The sequence below is a fragment of the Leptodactylus fuscus genome, chromosome 1 (genome assembly GCF_031893055.1).
Source record: "Leptodactylus fuscus isolate aLepFus1 chromosome 1, aLepFus1.hap2, whole genome shotgun sequence".
NCBI lineage: Eukaryota > Metazoa > Chordata > Amphibia > Anura > Leptodactylidae > Leptodactylus > Leptodactylus fuscus.
This window is the reverse complement of record NC_134265.1, coordinates 266,234,133-266,252,948: the sequence shown is the minus strand read 5'-3', so window position 1 is coordinate 266,252,948 and position 18,816 is coordinate 266,234,133.

The window sequence follows — 18,816 nt, the reverse complement described above, 5'->3', positions numbered from 1 at the left end:
ATTTCCTGGGTTGTCTTAGTGGACTTGGTGACCCTCCAGACACGGATTTGGGTTTCCCCCTTAACGAGTATCTGTTCCCCATAGACTATAATGGGGTTCGAAACCCGTTCGAACACACGAACATTGAGCGGCTGTTCGAATCGAATTTCGAACCTCGAACATTTTAGTGTTCGCTCATCTCTACCTGTAATGTAATGGTGGGGGTGCAGGGTTTGAACACTGGATTACGAGGATCAGGAACCACTTTATTCCAGACTTTGCTCTATAACTCTGGCTGTAGTATCGGCCTCTACTTGCTATACTCCTTCTCCATAATACTCTATTTCAGTGTTACCAGGCAAGTCTTGCAAATATATAAATAGCAAAAAATCCTAGAACGTAGAATTGTCCAGAGTCTTCTCCCAGCAGTAGAGAAAGCAGGAACACAGTAGTGGTGCATACGATGTCCTATCCGGAGGCAAATAACACGTAATGTAAATATATATAAGGTACAGCAGTGGACCCTTTGCTTTTGCCCAACCTTCCTGGATGCCGGTTATGGCACTAGCACTGGCTAAGAGTTACATCTCATAATAATACTTATGCAGTGTTCCCTGAGAGCATACATCATTTGAAGACTTCTCTTTGATTTTACAATAAAATAAAATTGTGGGCTGGTAAGATCATTTTTAAACTAGTGGGTTTTTTTAAAATAATAATAGAAATATGATTATCTAGTTATTTCTTAGCTAATACACTGCTCAAAAAATAAAGGGAACACTCAAATAACATATTCTAGATCTGAATGAATGAATTAAATATTCTCATTGAATTCTTTGTTCTGTACAAAGTTGAATGTGTTGACAACAAAATCACACAAAAATCATCAATGGAAATCAAATTTATTAACCAATGGAGGCCTGGATTTTGAATCACCCCCAAAATTAAAGTGGAAAAACACACTGCAGGCTGATCCAACTTTGATGTAATGTCCTTAACACATGTCAAAATGAGGCTCAGTAGTGTGTGTGGTCTCCACGTGCCTGTATGACCTCCCTACAATGCCTGGGCATAATAAACTAGATTATAAATATCCCTGGCGATTTATGTTTCCTATCCTGGTAAATTGCTTGCTAGTTTATAATTAAGATCACATAGTAATGTATGTGAATACATTGTTTGGACTTCTGTAGGCAGTTGCCTGGGAAGAACATTAGAAAACCTAATTTATAGTTCTTATAATAAATGTGGCATGCAGATAAAGTTGCTGGAGATTTGTCAAGCTGACTGAAGTTAATATAGTTTTTAAAGACATACTAGATATACAGTGGGGAAAATAAGTATTTGATACACTGGCGATTTTGCAAGTTTTCCCACCTACTAAGAATGGAGAAGTCTGTAATTTTTATCACTTCAACTGTGAGAGACAGAGTCTAAAAATAAATCCATAATCCATCACATTATATGATTTTTAAATAATTAATTTGCATTTTATTGCAAATTGAAATAATTAATTCATACAATAGTAAAACAGGACATAATATTTGGTACAGAAACCTTTGTTTGCAATTAAAGAAATCAGATATTTCCTGTAGTTTTTGAAGTTTGCACACACTGCAGTGGGGATTTTGGCCCACTCCTCCATACAGATCTTCTCCAGATCTTTCAGGTTTTGGGGCGTTGTCACGCTGGAAGAGCCAGCCAAAACCCATCTTCAATGCTGTTACTGAAGGAAGGAGTGTTAGGACTGTGCAACAGGTACAGCAATGGTATTAGGGTCGCAGCCTGTTCCACTGGTTCTGTTCAGTCCAGCATTCATGGGGTTAATCCCCTTGCAGTCGATAGGATGACTCACACTGGTGTCGGCCTATTGGCATCTGGCTTGAAGAACCTGGGCTGGTTGATCAGTCCTGCCTACTAGAGATGAGCGAACAGTGTTCTATCGAACTCATGTTCGATCGGATATTAGGCTGTTCGGCATGTTCGAATCGAATCGAACACCGCGTGGTAAAGTGCGCCATTACTCGATTCCCCTCCCACCTTCCCTGGCGCCTTTTTTGCTCCAATAACAGCGCTGGGTAGGTGGGACAGGAACTACGACACCGGTGACGTTGAAAAAAGTAGGCAAAACCCATTGGCTGCCGAAAACATGTGACCTCTAATTTAAAAGAACAGCGACGCCCAGCTTCGCGTCATTCTGAGCTTGCAATTCACCGAGGACGGAGGTTTCCGTCCAGCTAGCTAGGGCTTAGATTCTGGGTAGGCAGGGACAGGCTAGGATAGGAAGGAGAAGACAACCAACAGCTCTTGTAAGAGCTAAATTCCAGGGAGAAGCTTGTCAGTGTAACGTGGCACTGACGGGCTCAATCGCCGCAACCCAGCTTTCCCAGGATCCTGAATGGAATACACTGTCAGTGTATTCCCGTATACCCGATATATACCCCGATACCCGTTCCAACGGTGTGCCCCCCCACCTTCACCCCAGAAATACCCTGCAAGTCCCCTAGCAATAGAATTGGGGCTATATACACCCACAATTTTTACTACTGGTATACAGTGCCATTGTCTGACTGGGAATTCAAAGAATATATTGGGAATACAAATACCCTCATTTCTTGCTACTGCCATATAGTGCCAGTGTCTGACTGGGAATTCAAAGAATATATTGGGGTTACGTGCACCCACAATTTTTACTACTGGTATACAGTGCCATTGTCTGACTGGGAATTCAAAGAGTATATTGGGAATACAAATACCCTCATTTCTTGCTACTGCCATATAGTGCCAGTTTCTGACTGGGAATTCAAAGAATATATTGGGGTTACGTGCACCCACAATTTTTACTACTGGTATACAGTGCCATTGTCTGACTGGGAATTCAAAGAGTATATTGGGAATACAAATACCCTCATTTCTTGCTACTGCCATATAGTGCCAGTGTCTGACTGGGAATTCAAAGAATATATTGGGGTTACGTGCACCCACAATTTTTACTACTGGTATACAGTGCCATTGTCTGACTGGGAATTCAAAGAGTATATTGGGAATACAAATACCCTCATTTCTTGCTACTGCCATATAGTGCCAGTTTCTGACTGGGAATTCAAAGAATATATTGGGGTTACGTGCACCCACAATTTTTACTACTGGTATACAGTGCCATTGTCTGACTGGGAATTCAAAGAATATATTGGGGTTATAAATACCCTCATTTCTTGCTACTGCCATATAGTGCCAGTTTCTGACTGGGAATTCAAAGAATATATTGGGGTTACGTGCACCCACAATTTTTACTACTGGTATACAGTGCCATTGTCTGACTGGGAATTCAAAGAATATATTGGGGTTATAAATACCCTCATTTCTTGCTACTGCCATATAGTGCCAGTTTCTGACTGGTAATTCAAAGAATATATTGGGGTTACGTGCACCCACAATTTTTACTACTGGTATACAGTGCCATTGTCTGACTGGGAATTCAAAGAGTATATTGGGAATACAAATACCCTCATTTCTTGCTACTGCCATATAGTGCCAGTGTCTGACTGGGAATTCAAAGAATATATTGGGGTTACGTGCACCCACAATTTTTACTACTGGTATACAGTGCCATTGTCTGACTGGGAATTCAAAGAGTATATTGGGAATACAAATACCCTCATTTCTTGCTACTGCCATATAGTGCCAGTTTCTGACTGGGAATTCAAAGAATATATTGGGGTTACGTGCACCCACAATTTTTACTACTGGTATACAGTGCCATTGTCTGACTGGGAATTCAAAGAGTATATTGGGAATACAAATACCCTCATTTCTTGCTACTGCCATATAGTGCCAGTGTCTGACTGGGAATTCAAAGAATATATTGGGGTTACGTGCACCCACAATTTTTACTACTGGTATACAGTGCCATTGTCTGACTGGGAATTCAAAGAGTATATTGGGAATACAAATACCCTCATTTCTTGCTACTGCCATATAGTGCCAGTTTCTGACTGGGAATTCAAAGAATATATTGGGGTTACGTGCACCCACAATTTTTACTACTGGTATACAGTGCCATTGTCTGACTGGGAATTCAAAGAATATATTGGGGTTATAAATACCCTCATTTCTTGCTACTGCCATATAGTGCCAGTTTCTGACTGGTAATTCAAAGAATATATTGGGGTTACGTGCACCCACAATTTTTACTACTGGTATACAGTGCCATTGTCTGACTGGGAATTCAAAGAGTATATTGGGAATACAAATACCCTCATTTCTTGCTACTGCCATATAGTGCCAGTGTCTGACTGGGAATTCAAAGAATATATTGGGGTTACGTGCACCCACAATTTTTACTACTGGTATACAGTGCCATTGTCTGACTGGGAATTCAAAGAGTATATTGGGAATACAAATACCCTCATTTCTTGCTACTGCCATATAGTGCCAGTTTCTGACTGGGAATTCAAAGAATATATTGGGGTTACGTGCACCCACAATTTTTACTACTGGTATACAGTGCCATTGTCTGACTGGGAATTCAAAGAGTATATTGGGAATACAAATACCCTCATTTCTTGCTACTGCCATATAGTGCCAGTGTCTGACTGGGAATTCAAAGAATATATTGGGGTTACGTGCACCCACAATTTTTACTACTGGTATACAGTGCCATTGTCTGACTGGGAATTCAAAGAGTATATTGGGAATACAAATACCCTCATTTCTTGCTACTGCCATATAGTGCCAGTTTCTGACTGGGAATTCAAAGAATATATTGGGGTTACGTGCACCCACAATTTTTACTACTGGTATACAGTGCCATTGTCTGACTGGGAATTCAAAGAGTATATTGGGAATACAAATACCCTCATTTCTTGCTACTGCCATATAGTGCCAGTGTCTGACTGGGAATTCAAAGAATATATTGGGGTTACGTGCACCCACAATTTTTACTACTGGTATACAGTGCCATTGTCTGACTGGGAATTCAAAGAGTATATTGGGAATACAAATACCCTCATTTCTTGCTACTGCCATATAGTGCCAGTTTCTGACTGGGAATTCAAAGAATATATTGGGGTTACGTGCACCCACAATTTTTACTACTGGTATACAGTGCCATTGTCTGACTGGGAATTCAAAGAGTATATTGGGAATACAAATACCCTCATTTCTTGCTACTGCCATATAGTGCCAGTGTCTGACTGGGAATTCAAAGAATATATTGGGGTTACGTGCACCCACAATTTTTACTACTGGTATACAGTGCCATTGTCTGACTGGGAATTCAAAGAGTATATTGGGAATACAAATACCCTCATTTCTTGCTACTGCCATATAGTGCCAGTTTCTGACTGGGAATTCAAAGAATATATTGGGGTTACGTGCACCCACAATTTTTACTACTGGTATACAGTGCCATTGTCTGACTGGGAATTCAAAGAGTATATTGGGAATACAAATACCCTCATTTCTTGCTACTGCCATATAGTGCCAGTGTCTGACTGGGAATTCAAAGAATATATTGGGGTTACGTGCACCCACAATTTTTACTACTGGTATACAGTGCCAATTTCTAACTAGGAATTCAAAATGCGCAAGGCTCCCGGAAAGGGACGTGGACGAGGCCGTGGGCGAGGTCGGGGGAATGGTTCTGGGGAGCAAGGTAGCAGTGAAGCCACAGGGCGTCCCGTGCCTACTCCTGTGGGGCAGCAAGCATTGCGCCACTCCACAGTGCCAGGGTTGCTTGCCACATTAACTAAACTGCAGGGTACAAACCTTAGTAGGCCCGAGAACCAGGAACAGGTCTTGCAATGGCTGTCAGAGAACGCTTACAGCACATTGTCCAGCAGCCAGTCAGACTCTGCCTCCTCTCCTCCTATTACCCAACAGTCTTGTCTTCCTTCCTCCCAAAATTCCGAAGCTTTACAGAACAATAACCCAAACTGTCCCTGCTCCCCAGAGCTGTTCTCCGCTCCTTTCATTGTCCCTCAACCTGCCTCTCCACGTCACGATTCCACGAACCTAACAGAGGAGCATCTGTATCCAGATGCTCAAACACTAGAGTCTCCTCCATCTCCGTTCGATTTGGTGGTGGATGACCAGCAACCCACCCTCATCGACGATGATGTGACGCAGTTGCCGTCAGGGCATCCAGTTGACCGGCGCATTGTGCGGGAGGAGGAGATGAGACAGGAGTTGGAAGAGGAAGTGGTGGATGATGAGGACACTGACCCGACCTGGACAGGGGGGATGTCAAGCGGGGAAAGTAGTGTGGATGTTGAGGCAGGTGCAGCACCAAAAAGGGTAGCTAGAGGCAGAGGCAGAGGTCAGCAGCTTAGGCGAAGCCAGGCCACACCCGGAATCTCCCAAGATGTTCCAGTTCGTACCCAGCCCCGAAAAACTCCCACCTCGAGGGCACGTTTCTCGAAGGTGTGGAGTTTTTTCAAGGAATGCGCCGAGGACAGATATAGTGTTGTCTGCACAATTTGCCTCTCGAAATTGATTAGGGGCTCTGAGAAGAGCAACCTGTCCACCACTTCAATGCGCCGTCATTTGGAATCCAAGCACTGGAATCAGTGGCAGGCAGCAACGGCAGGACAAAGGCCGACTGCCGTTCACGCCACTGCCACTGCCTCTGCCTCTGCCTCTGCCACTGCCACTGCTGACTGTGCTGGCGATGCACTCCAGAGGACGAGCCAGGACACCACTTCATCTGCCTCCGCCACTTTGTTGACTTCTACCTCATCCTCCCCTGGTCCTGTCTTATCTCCTTCTCCTGCACCATCAAAGGCACCATCAGGCGTTTCTTTACAACAACCCACCATCTCTCAGACATTGGAGCGGCGGCAGAAATACACTGCTAACCACCCACACGCGCAAGCCTTGAACGCCAACATCGCTAAACTGCTGGCCCAGGAGATGTTGGCGTTCCGGCTTGTTGAAACTCCCGCCTTCCTGGACCTGATGGCAACTGCGGCACCTCGCTATGCCGTCCCTAGCCGTCACTACTTCTCCCGGTGTGCCGTCCCCGCCTTGCACCAGCACGTGTCACTCAACATCAGGCGGGCCCTTAGTTCCGCGCTTTGCACAAAGGTCCACTTGACCACCGACGCGTGGACAAGTGCATGCGGACAGGGACGCTACATTTCACTGACGGCACACTGGGTGAATGTAGTTGAGGCTGGGACTGCTTCTCAAACTGGCCCGGTGTACCTCGTCTCCCCGCCTAACATTCCTGGCAGGGACACGAGAAGAACACCCCCCTCCTCCTCCTCCTCCTCTACCGCCTCCTCCTCCGCCACCGCCTCCTCCTCCGCCACCGCCTCCTCCTCCGCTGTTAGATTGACCCCAGCTACGAGTTGGAAACGTTGCAGCACTGGCGTTGGTAGACGTCAGCAGGCTGTGCTGAAGCTGATCAGCTTGGGGGACAGACAGCACACTGCCTCCGAGGTGAGGGATGCCCTCCTCGATGAGACGGCAATATGGTTTGAGCCGCTGCACCTGGGCCCAGGCATGGTCGTTTGTGATAACGGCCGGAACCTGGTAGCAGCTCTGGAGCTTGCCGGACTCCAACATGTTCCATGCCTGGCCCACGTCTTCAACCTAGTGGTGCAACGTTTCCTAAAGAGCTACCCCAATGTTCCAGAGCTACTGGTGAAAGTGCGGCGCATGTGCGCCCACTTTCGCAAGTCGACAGTAGCCGCTGCTAGCTTAAAATCTCTCCAGCAACGCCTGCATGTGCCACAACACCGGCTTTTGTGCGACGTCCCCACACGCTGGAACTCAACGTTTCAGATGTTGAATAGAGTGGTTGAGCAGCAGAGACCTTTGATGGAATACCAGCTACAAAACCCTAGGGTGCCACAAAGTCAGCTGCCTCAGTTTCACATCCATGAGTGGCCATGGATGAGAGACCTTTGTGACATCCTACGGGTCTTTGAGGAGTCCACAAGGAGGGTGAGCTCTGAGGATGCGATGGTGAGCCTTACAATCCCGCTCTTGTGTGTTCTGAGAGAATCCCTGATTGACATCAGGGATAACTCAGATCACACAGAGGAGTTAGGGATAGCATCCGATCCGTCACAGCTGGAGAGTAGGTCCACACATCTGTCCGCTTCACTGCGTTTAATGGAGGAGGAGGAGGAGGAGGAGGAGGAAGAAGAGTTGTCCGATGATGTGATGGTGATACAGGAGGCTTCCGGGCAACTTCGAATTGTCCCATTGTTGCAGCGCGGATGGGTAGACATGGAGGATGAGGAGGAAATGGAGATTGAACTTTCCGGTGGGGCCAGAGGAGTCATGCCAACTAACACTGTGGCAGACATGGCTGAGTTCATGTTGGGGTGCTTTACAACCGACAAGCGTATTGTCAAAATCATGGAGGACAACCAGTACTGGATCTTTGCTATCCTTGACCCCCGGTATAAAAACAACATCTCGTCTTTTATTCCGGTAGAGGGGAGGGCCAATCGCATCAATGCTTGCCACAGGCAATTGGTGCAGAATATGATGGAGATGTTTCCAGCATGTGACGTTGGCGGCAGGGAGGGCAGTTCCTCCAGTAGGCAACCAAGTTCTCACCGGTCCACACAAACGAGGGGCACACTGTCTAAGGTCTGGGACACCTTGATGGCACCCTCTCGCCAAAGTGCCGCCACGGAGGGTCCTAGTGTCACCAGGCGTGAGAAGTATAGGCGCATGTTGCGGGAATACCTTTCCGACCACAGCCCTGTCCTCTCCGACCCCTCTGCGCCCTACACGTATTGGGTGTCGAAGTTGGACCTGTGGCTTGAACTTGCCCTATATGCCTTGGAGGTGCTGTCCTGTCCTGCCGCCAGCGTCCTATCTGAGAGGGTGTTCAGTGCAGCCGGTGGCATCATCACTGACAAGCGCACCCGTCTGTCAGCTGAGAGTGCCGACCGGCTCACTTTGATAAAAATGAACCACCACTGGGTAGAGCCGTCATTTTTGTGCCCACCTGTGTAAAGCACCCCAACATGAAACTCCATGTCTGTACTCAACCTCTCCAATTCCTCCGCATCCTCATACTCATCCACCATAAGCGTTGCACAATTCTGCTAATACTAGGCTCCCTCCACCCTGATTTCCCCCAACTCTGCTGGTTAGAGGCTCCCTCCACCATGAATTTGCCCAAACTGGGCTGTTTAGAGGCTCCCTCCACCATGAATTGGTCCAAACTGGGTTTTTTAGAGGCTCCCTCCACCATGAATTTGCCCAAACTGGGCTGTTTAGAGGCTCCCTCCACCATGAATTGGTCCAAACTGGGCTGGTTAGAGGCTCCCTCCACCATGAATTTCCCAAAACTTGGCTGTTTAGAGGCTCCCTCCACCATGAATTTGCCCAAACTGGGCTGTTTAGAGGCTCCCTCCACCATTAATTGGTCCAAACTGGGCTGGTTAGAGGCTCCCTCCACCATGAATTTGCCCAAACTGGGGTGGTTAGAGGCTCCCTCCACCATTAATTGGTCCAAACTGGGCTGGTTAGAGGCTCCCTCCACCATGAATTTCCCAAAACTTGGCTGTTTAGAGGCTCCCTCCACCATTAATTGGTCCAAACTGGGCTGGTTAGAGGCTCCCTCCACCATGAATTTGCCCAAACTGGGCTGTTTAGAGGCTCCCTCCACCATTAATTGGTCCAAACTGGGCTGGTTAGAGGCTCCCTCCACCATGAATTTGCCCAAACTGGGCTGTTTAGAGGCTCCCTCCACCATGAATTGGTCCAAACTGGGGTGGTTAGAGGCTCCCTCCACCATGAATTGGTCCAAACTGGGGTGGTTAGAGGCTCCCTCCACCATTAATTGGTCCAAACTGGGCTGGTTAGAGGCTCCCTCCACCATGAATTTGCCCAAACTGGGCTGTTTAGAGGCTCCCTCCACCATTAATTGGTCCAAACTGGGCTGGTTAGAGGCTCCCTCCACCATGAATTTGCCCAAACTGGGCTGTTTAGAGGCTCCCTCCACCATGAATTGGTCCAAACTGGGGTGGTTAGAGGCTCCCTCCACCATGAATTGGTCCAAACTGGGGTGGTTAGAGGCTCCCTCCACCATTAATTGGTCCAAACTGGGCTGGTTAGAGGCTCCCTCCACCATTAATTGGTCCAAACTGGGCTGGTTAGAGGCTCCCTCCACCATGAATTTGCCCAAACTGGGGTGGTTAGAGGCTCCCTCCACCATTAATTGGTCCAAACTGGGCTGGTTAGAGGCTCCCTCCACAATTAATTGGTCCAAACTGGGCTAATTAGAGGCTCCCTCCACCATGAATTGGTCCAAACTGGGTTTTTTAGAGGCTCCCTCCACCATGAATTTGCCCAAACTGGGCTGTTTAGAGGCTCCCTCCACCATGAATTGGTCCAAACTGGGCTGGTTAGAGGCTCCCTCCACCATGAATTGGTCCAAACTGGGCTGGTTAGAGGCTCCCTCCACCATGAATTTGCCCAAACTGGGGTGGTTAGAGGCTCCCTCCACCATTAATTGGTCCAAACTGGGCTGGTTAGAGGCTCCCTCCACAATTAATTGGTCCAAACTGGGCTAATTAGAGGCTCCCTCCACCATGAATTGGTCCAAACTGGGTTTTTTAGAGGCTCCCTCCACCATGAATTTGCCCAAACTGGGCTGTTTAGAGGCTCCCTCCACCATGAATTGGTCCAAACTGGGCTGGTTAGAGGCTCCCTCCACCATGAATTTCCCAAAACTTGGCTGTTTAGAGGCTCCCTCCACCATTAATTGGTCCAAACTGGGCTGGTTAGAGGCTCCCTCCACCATTAATTGGTCCAAACTGGGCTGGTTAGAGGCTCCCTCCACCATTAATTGGTCCAAACTGGGCTGGTTAGAGGCTCCCTCCACCATGAATTTCCCAAAACTTGGCTGTTTAGAGGCTCCCTCCACCATTAATTGGTCCAAACTGGGCTGGTTAGAGGCTCCCTCCACCATGAATTTGCCCAAACTGGGCTGTTTAGAGGCTCCCTCCACCATGAATTGGTCCAAACTGGGTTTTTTAGAGGCTCCCTCCACCATTAATTGGTCCAAACTGGGCTGGTTAGAGGCTCCCTCCACAATTAATTGGTCCAAACTGGGCTAATTAGAGGCTCCCTCCACCATGAATTGGTCCAAACTGGGTTTTTTAGAGGCTCCCTCCACCATGAATTTGCCCAAACTGGGCTGTTTAGAGGCTCCCTCCACCATGAATTGGTCCAAACTGGGCTGGTTAGAGGCTCCCTCCACCATGAATTGGTCCAAACTGGGGTGGTTAGAGGCTCCCTCCACCATTAATTGGTCCAAACTGGGCTGGTTAGAGGCTCCCTCCACCATTAATTGGTCCAAACTGGGCTGGTTAGAGGCTCCCTCCACCATGAATTTGCCCAAACTGGGGTGGTTAGAGGCTCCCTCCACCATTAATTGGTCCAAACTGGGCTGGTTAGAGGCTCCCTCCACAATTAATTGGTCCAAACTGGGCTAATTAGAGGCTCCCTCCACCATGAATTGGTCCAAACTGGGTTTTTTAGAGGCTCCCTCCACCATGAATTTGCCCAAACTGGGCTGTTTAGAGGCTCCCTCCACCATGAATTGGTCCAAACTGGGCTGGTTAGAGGCTCCCTCCACCATGAATTTCCCAAAACTTGGCTGTTTAGAGGCTCCCTCCACCATGAATTTGCCCAAACTGGGCTGTTTAGAGGCTCCCTCCACCATTAATTGGTCCAAACTGGGCTGGTTAGAGGCTCCCTCCACCATGAATTTGCCCAAACTGGGGTGGTTAGAGGCTCCCTCCACCATTAATTGGTCCAAACTGGGCTGGTTAGAGGCTCCCTCCACCATGAATTTCCCAAAACTTGGCTGTTTAGAGGCTCCCTCCACCATTAATTGGTCCAAACTGGGCTGGTTAGAGGCTCCCTCCACCATGAATTTGCCCAAACTGGGCTGTTTAGAGGCTCCCTCCACCATTAATTGGTCCAAACTGGGCTGGTTAGAGGCTCCCTCCACCATGAATTTGCCCAAACTGGGCTGTTTAGAGGCTCCCTCCACCATGAATTGGTCCAAACTGGGGTGGTTAGAGGCTCCCTCCACCATGAATTGGTCCAAACTGGGGTGGTTAGAGGCTCCCTCCACCATTAATTGGTCCAAACTGGGCTGGTTAGAGGCTCCCTCCACCTTGAATTTCCCAAAACTTGGCTGTTTAGAGGCTCCCTCCACCATTAATTGGTCCAAACTGGGCTGGTTAGAGGCTCCCTCCACCATGAATTTGCCCAAACTGGGCTGTTTAGAGGCTCCCTCCACCATGAATTTGCCCAAACTGGGCTGTTTAGAGGCTCCCTCCACCATGAATTGGTCCAAACTGGGCTGGTTAGAGGCTCCCTCCACCATGAATTTCCCAAAACTTGGCTGTTTAGAGGCTCCCTCCACCATTAATTGGTCCAAACTGGGCTGGTTAGAGGCTCCCTCCACCATGAATTTGCCCAAACTGGGGTGGTTAGAGGCTCCCTCCACCATTAATTGGTCCAAACTGGGCTGGTTAGAGGCTCCCTCCACCATTAATTGGTCCAAACTGGGCTAATTAGAGGCTCCCTCCACCATGAATTGGTCCAAACTGGGTTTTTTAGAGGCTCCCTCCACCATGAATTTGCCCAAACTGGGCTGTTTAGAGGCTCCCTCCACCATGAATTGGTCCAAACTGGGCTGGTTAGAGGCTCCCTCCACCATGAATTGGTCCAAACTGGGCTGGTTAGAGGCTCCCTCCACCATGAATTTCCCAAAACTTGGCTGTTTAGAGGCTCCCTCCACCATTAATTGGTCCAAACTGGGCTGGTTAGAGGCTCCCTCCACCATGAATTGGTCCAAACTGGGGTTTTTAGAGGCTCCCTCCACCATGAATTGGTCCAAACTGGGGTTTTTAGAGTCTCCCTCCACCATGAATTGGTCCAAACTGGGGTTTTTAGAGTCTCCCTCCACCATGAATTGGTCCAAACTGGGGTTTTTAGAGGCTCCCTCCACCATGAATTTGCCCAAACTCTGCTGGTTAGAGGCTCAATCCACCCTGATTTTCAAAACAAATGTTGGTGCCAACCTCAACTTACTACAAGGGCCAAATTCACTGCTGGTGACAAGCTCTCCTCACTGCAAGTGCCAAATACACATGTTTCAAGGTGTTTTCCTACTGTCAGAGAGGTGGTATTGAGTGTGTAAAGTGTGTAGTTGTTAGGCTGTGATGTTGGGGTAATAGAGGGTCTTTGGTGTGTTAGATGCCCCCAGACATGCTTCCCCTGCTGTCCCAGTGTCATTCCAGAGGTGTTGGCATCATTTCCTGGGGTGTCATAGTGGACTTGGTGACCCTCCAGACACGGATTTGGGTTTCCCCCTTAACGAGTATCTGTTCCCCATAGACTATAATGGGGTTCGAAACCCGTTCGAACACACGAACATTGAGCGGCTGTTCGAATCGAATTTCGAACCTCGAACATTTTAGTGTTCGCTCATCTCTACTGCCTACCCTACATTTAAGGAGGCTGGTTTGGATGCCGGGTGCTCTAGTCTGAAACCATATACTGCATGTCAGTGCGTTACTTTAGTTTGACAGAGTATTGCCTTAGCTAGGTAGGGCTTTAGTCAGTATTGTTGCCCTAGAATTTCCCATGGAACTCCCACCTAGCTAGCCTTAATCTCTATACATGTGCTGCAGCTGTGTGTTTGGCCCAGCACTGTTATGTTTGTCTATGTCTTAAATGTTTGTGGAAGTGGCTCTCCCTTCCAGAAATTGTAGCTTAGTGTAGGACATAGTTCACACAGTCTGTCAGTTACCTTAGGCAGGCTGCTACCTGTGGTACTCCACAGCAGGTGGCTGTGGTGTGGGTAAGCTGCTGGGAGCACATGGTCATTGTTAGTTGTGTTGTCTACTAAGACTTTTGTATTCATTTAGTGGCTGCTTTGTTCTGCAATGGCAGCTTCTCTGAGAAGTTATCACAGAAGCACTTTAGTTGGTGGCATAGCCTGGCAGTGAGGTTAACTGTTGGGCCTTGTTCACACCAGTACGCCCTGCGGTTCAGAGCCCAGTGGGCTCCGCAGGATTATTATTATTGATTATTATTATTATTTTTTTTTTAATATATCCTGCCGACCGTAACAAGGAGGCTGTTGGCCAAAACAACTTGGCCCTATCCATCATCTCTTCAATACAGTGCAGTCATCCTGTCCCATTTGGAGAAATGCACCCCCAAGTATGAGATTTCCACCCCCATACTTCACAGTTAGGACAGTGTTCTTGAGGTTGTACTCATCCCTCTTCTTCATCCAAACATGGCGAATGGAGTTGATAACAAAAAGTTCTATTTTGGTCTTATCTGACCACATGACCTTCTCCCATGCCTCCTCTCAATTATCCATTTGTGAACTTCAAACGGACCTGGACATGTGCTGGCGTGAGTAGGGGACGTTGAGTGGTGTGTTACTAACAGTAATCTTGTAGACTGTGGGCCCAACTCTCTTCCCAGGTCCTCTCATGTAGTTCTTGGCTGATTCCTGACCTTTCTCAGAATTGTCCTCAGACCGAGAAAGATTTACAGTCATTGTGTGTTTCTTCCATTTTCTAAAAATTGCACCAACAATTGTTGCCTTCTTACCACGCTGCTTGCCTATTGTCCTGTAGCCCATCCCAGCCTTGTGCATATCCACAATTCAAAGTGCAAACAGGTACAATTAATACAGGGAATGAGTGCAGAGTAGGCGGGCTTCTTAAAGAAAAACTCTGATCAAACACCCAATGTGATTTTCTGTATTTTTTTTAGATTCCGTAGTTTTGTATCACAAAATATCAATTATACATGTATACTGTACTGACGTGTACAGACTGGACTCCTTCAGAATCTTGTTCAACTCTGAGTTCCAACCCCTGTGAAGGGACATTTTTATGAAAATGCTGCAAGTGCAGTGATTAACCAGCACCCTGGTCCTAAATGACAGAAATGGACTAAGAAATGGAGCTTTCACTACTGACACTATATTCCTAGTACACATACAGTCCTATGAAAAAGTTTGGGCACCCCTATTAATCTTAATCATTTTTTGTTCTAAATATTTTGGTGTTTGCAACAGCCATTTCAGTTTGATATATCTAATAACTGATGGACACAGTAATATTTCAGGATTGAAATGAGGTTTATTGTACTAACAGAAAATGTGCAATATGCATTAAACCAAAATTTGACCGGTGCAAAAGTATGGGCACCCTTATCATTTTATTGATTTGAATTCCCCTAACTACTTTTTACTGACTTACTGAAGCACAAAATTGGTTTTGTAACCTCAGTGAGCTTTGAAATTCATAGCCAGATGTATCCAATCATAAGAAAAGGTATTTAAGGTGGCCAATTGCAAGTTGATCTCCTATTTGAATCTCCTCTGAAGAGTGGCATCATGGGCTACTCAAAACAACTCTCAAATGATCTGAAAACAAAGATTGTTCAACATAGTTGTTCAGGGGAAGGATACAAAAAGTTGTCTCAGAGATTTAACCTGTCAGTTTCCACTGTGAGGAACATAGTAAGGAAATGGAAGACCACAGGGACAGTTCTTGTTAAGCCCAGAAGTGGCAGGCCAAGAAAAATATCAGAAAGGCAGAGAAGAAGAATGGTGAGAACAGTCAAGGACAATCCACAGACCACCTCCAAAGAGCTGCAGCATCATCTTGCTGCAGATGGTGTCACTGTGCATCGGTCAACTATACAGCGCACTTTGCACAAATAGAAGCTGTATGGGAGAGTGATGAGAAAGAAGCCGTTTCTGCACGTACGCCACAAATAGAGTTGCCTGAGGTATGAAAAAGCACATTTGGACAAGGCAGCTTCATTTTGGAAACAAAAATTGAGTTGTTTGGTTATAAAAAAAGGCGTTATGCATGGCGTCCAAAAAGAAACAGCATTCCAAGAAAAACACATGCTACCCACTGTAAAATTTGGTGGAGGTTCCATCATGCTTTGGGGCTGTGTGGCCAATGCCGGCATTGGGAATCTTGTTAAAGTTGAGAGTCGCATGGATTCCACTCAGTATCAGCAGATTCTTGAGAATAATGTTCAAGAATCAGTGACGAAGTTGAAGTTACGCCGGGGATGGATATTTCAGCAAGACAATGATCCAAAACACCGCTCCAAATCCTCAGGCATTCATGCAGAGGAACAATTACAATGTTCTGGAATGGCCATCCCAGTCCCCAGACCTGAATATCATTGAACATCTGTGGGATGATTTGAAGCGGGCTGTCCATGCTCGGCGACCATCTAACTTAACTGAACTTGAATTGTTTGTCCAAAATACCTTTATTCAGGATCCAGGAACTGATTAAAAGCTACAGGAAGCGACTAGAGGCTGTTATCTTTGCAAAAGGAGGATCTACTAAATATTAATGTCACTTTTCTGTTGAGGTGCCCATACTTTTGCACCGGTCAAATTTTGGTTTAATGCATATTGTGCATTTTCTGTTAGTACAATAAACCTCATTTCAATCCTGAAATATTACTGTGTCCATCAGTTATTAGATATATCAAACTGAAATGGCTGTTATAAACACCAAAATATTTAGAACTAAAAATGATTAAGATTAATAGGGGTGCCCAAACTTTTTCATAGGACTGTATAAAGGAAACCTGGGGAAATATATCTTCCCTCTCTGATTTTTCCCATCACGATCTTACTATATGTATACACTTATATACTGTAACTAATTGTAGTGCAAGGTTTGAAACTTGCGAGTAGGGCGTGTGTTTGAGAGATTTTAATAGAATCTATATAAAGCTTTCTAATTTTATGGTACGGATTTGAAGCTGAAATGTTTTCCCTTTTTACTTTTGTAAATACTGCCTTGCCTATCCATGTATATTGGAAAATCTATTTAAGTTAGCTAAGCTCTCTATTGTTTGCTGCGTCAGTATTGGCATACAATTCCATATATCTGTCCACACGTCAAACAGTCTATTAAAGGGGTTTTCCCACAGAATTCATTCTTTGGTTATACCTTGAATGTATGATAGATGCATGTTCTACCTCTGGCACCTATCTGTAAAAGGAGCTCCCCAAATTCTGTGCTACTTTTTAGACCATGACCTAGACAGACTTTGAGCTATGGTTTGGCTTTAAAGAAACAGTGTTGCTCTGAGTGACACTGTTTCCATAACGCCCATAAAAGTGAATAATAATTACAGAAAAACATAGCTTACTGTTCTACGCTGTTTCCGTAATACCGCCAATGTATACATACACGAATATACATACTATCTGTAAAAGAAAGGGAATTACAAAAAGATGCCCGATTGCCTCAAAAATGCAACTATGAGTTGTGTATGGTGAGTTGTTGTGTGGTATTGCACTGTATAGTTCCACTGGAATAAATAAGGCCAAACTTGTATACCATACATAACCTGTCGACAGGTGTGGAGCAGTTTTTAAAAGAAAAGACCCATGCTTTTCTAATCTTGGGCAATCCCTTTCTGTGTTCTGCTTCACTAAAATGGCTTCATTTACCAGATGTTTTGAGAGATAATGGAAATATTTTCTACTGAAAACATTTTAATGGCTCTTAACAGATTTTCAAGTATAAGCTGGATAAACTTTAATCTTACTATAGACCTGTTCAGCTAATGGTTTTTCATTTCTCACATTATATTCACCTTCAAAGCATTTCCAAAGAACAGAGAGAATGGTGCTTGTAATACATAATTATGTATTAATTATTATCATCAACATATAATGAATGCTTTATCTATAACACAAATCATGGTTATATTAATAATCATTTCTGTAGTAGATTGAAAAGTCTTGCTGTTCTTTATTACTGTTACAACATTTCTAGACTATAATCGAGGATAACACAACGATGTTGGGACACCAGATTTCAAGATCTTAGACCTCATGCACATCCCATTAGCCCATCATATATACAGTATGCATACAGTCCGATTGCTATTCCTTCTAAATATGTAAGCAGTGTTACTCAATAGGACAATGTATATATTTCTATATATAATGGATGCATCTTCTTGTACATATTCCATATGGTTCACACTATAGCATGTTCATTCAGATGCTGTATACAGGACTCAGTTCTGTAGAAGTACTAACTTCAATGTTTTAAAAGGAAAATTCAGAACATCACTCAGGTCCAAGTGGCTACAATATGATTCTATTTTATAGTCCATATTTTGGACCCCATTGCACTTGTATGCATGATGCTTCAACTGAGCTTGATGTTTAAAGCTAAAAGCTACTTTGTTTTCCAGACTTACACTAGGTTCACAATAGTGTTGGTCTCTCTGCATGGGGACCGGTACAACGGAGAGCTCGTCCACTAAAAAAGTGGTTAACCGCGGACACCCACGGACCCATAAACTATAATGGGATTTGCAAGTAGAGAATTGTCCTTTTTTGCAGCACTTTTCTCTCTGCCAATTTTAGGCAGAATCTGCCACGACGTCTCCTATGGAGACTCCAATGCAGATGTAGACCTAGTCTTTGTTGAGCCTAACACCGGAGTGACTGAAAAAGGAATGGGAAATGTAAAGGAAGCACTTATACTTCTCCCTTTTGCTCAATCCACAACAGGCTTTGACTCAAAATCCTACAGCAAAATGAACATAAAAAAGATAGCTTTTCTGAGAGGTTTTCCAGGATTTATCACTTGATGACCTATTTTAAGAATAGGATATCAATAGTAGATCAATTGGAATATGACACCAGGGACCCCTGTGGATCAGCTGTTTGAAGCAGTTGCAATGCTCTCTGAACAGTGCCATATGTCAAAATCTAGTATGTTGTATACCTGTTAGATTTTTTTTTCTAAATGTGGTATT